Source organism: Microtus pennsylvanicus, chromosome 11, assembly GCF_037038515.1.
Source record: "Microtus pennsylvanicus isolate mMicPen1 chromosome 11, mMicPen1.hap1, whole genome shotgun sequence".
Lineage (NCBI taxonomy): Eukaryota > Metazoa > Chordata > Mammalia > Rodentia > Cricetidae > Microtus > Microtus pennsylvanicus.
Genome location: NC_134589.1, coordinates 71,067,179 through 71,069,156, shown reverse-complemented (window position 1 = coordinate 71,069,156; position 1,978 = coordinate 71,067,179).

The following is a 1,978-nucleotide window of genomic DNA, read 5'->3' as shown; positions in this document are numbered from 1 at the left end:
GAGGGCATTAGATCCCTTGGAACCTGAGTTACAGGTGGTTGTGAGCTGTCCCATGTGGCTGCTGAGAATCCAACTTGATTTTATATATTTTATTTTCTTAGGTTTTTTTTTTTTTTATTTTCGAGACAGGGTTTCTCAGTAGCTTTTGGTTCCTGTCCTGGAACTAGCTCTTGTAGACCAGGCTGGCCTCGAACTCACAGAGATCTGCCTGCTTCTTCTTATTCATGCTTGAAAACGTCTTTATCTTATTTTTACACTTGAATGATAGTTTGGTTGGTTATTGAAAGATAAATTAAAAAAAATATATATATTTTTAGAATGGTGAGATGGAGCCGGCCTTTAATCCCAGCACTTGGGAGGCAGAGGTAGGTGAATCTCTTTGAGTTCAAGGGCAGTCTGGTCTACAAGAAGGCTACAGAGAAACTCTGTCTCAAAACAAAACAAAACAAAACAAAAAGAATGGAGAGATGGCTCAGTGACTAAGAGCACCCACATGTCAGCACACTCTCATCTGTAACTCCAGTTCTAGGGGATCTAATGCTGTCTTTTTACCTCCATGGGCGCAAGTACACACATGGAACACACACATACAGGCAGGCAAGCACTCATATTCATAAAAGAAAAATGAATAAATCTCTAGAAAGTAATTATTTTCCCATAAGAATGTCAGAGAAATTGTCTCATGGTCTTCTAGCACTCAACTTTGCTGGTATGTCTAACGCCAAGATATTCATGCTAGCCTGGCAGTGGTGGTGTACGCCTTTGAATCCCAGCACTCGGGAAGTAGAGGCAGGCGGATCTCTGTAAATTTGAGGCCAGCCTGGTCTACAAGAGCTACTTCTAGGACAGGCTTCAAAGCTACAGAGAAACCCTGTCTCGAAAAACCAAAGAAAAAAAAAGATATTCATGCTATTATGACTAACCTATTCTCTCTTAAAGTTATAATGACTTGTCTCTTATTTTTTTAAATATTTATTTATTTATTATGCATACAATATTCTGTCTGTGTATATGTCTGCAGGCCAGAAGAGGGCACCAGATCTCATTACAGATGGTTGTGAGCCACCATGTGGCTGCTGGGAATTGAACTCAGGACCTCTGGAAGAGCAGGCAATGCTCTTAACCACTGAGCCATCTCTCCAGCCCCTTGTCTCTTATTTTTTATATTATAAGTACTTCCTGTGATGTGCCTAGATTTTGAAAGTTCTCTTACTTTTTCTTTGATCCACTCGACAGTAAGTAGATCTGGTCAGCTTGACGAGCGATGTCCTTTTCCGCCTCTGGAACGCCCACTCCCATCAGTTCTTTTAGTCCTTCCTTCCCCTTCGAACTCTTGCCATGCTGACACTGGACTTTCTGGGTCTGTCCTCAGCATCCGGGACTTTTAACCCAGACTGTTTACTTCTCTGTCCTTCCACATTTAGCTCCAGAACAACTGGTCTCAGCTTCCACGACACCACTATCCCTTAGTTGTGTCTGTGTATGTGTGTGTACATGTGAGTGCAGATGCGCATAGAGGCCAGCAGAGGGCGTGGAACCCCCTGGAGCTGGAGTTATGGGTATCTGTGAACAGCCCGATGTGCGTACTGAGAACAATACTCTGTTTTTTTTCTGAAAGAGCAGCAAGTGCTCTTAACTGCTGACTCACCTTTCCAGTTCCCATCTGTTGAATTTAAAAAAATAATCTTCAGTTTCTACTATTCATAATCTATTTTGAGATAGTCTCACCATGTAACCCTCAAGCACATCCCCCAGCCTCAGCCTCCTGAGTTCTTACAGCTTTGCACCACCACACCTGGCTGTAGTTACAATTTTTTAATGAATGAACTATTTTCTATTATCTTGCAGTAGATCATTATACCTATTATGTTTTCTTTATTTTTTCCATTAATTTCCTTTGGTTGTACTTCTTTGATGATATATTAATTTTTTTTTAAATCACAGTGCCTTTTTTGTCTTTAAGTGCTTGTAGATTCTT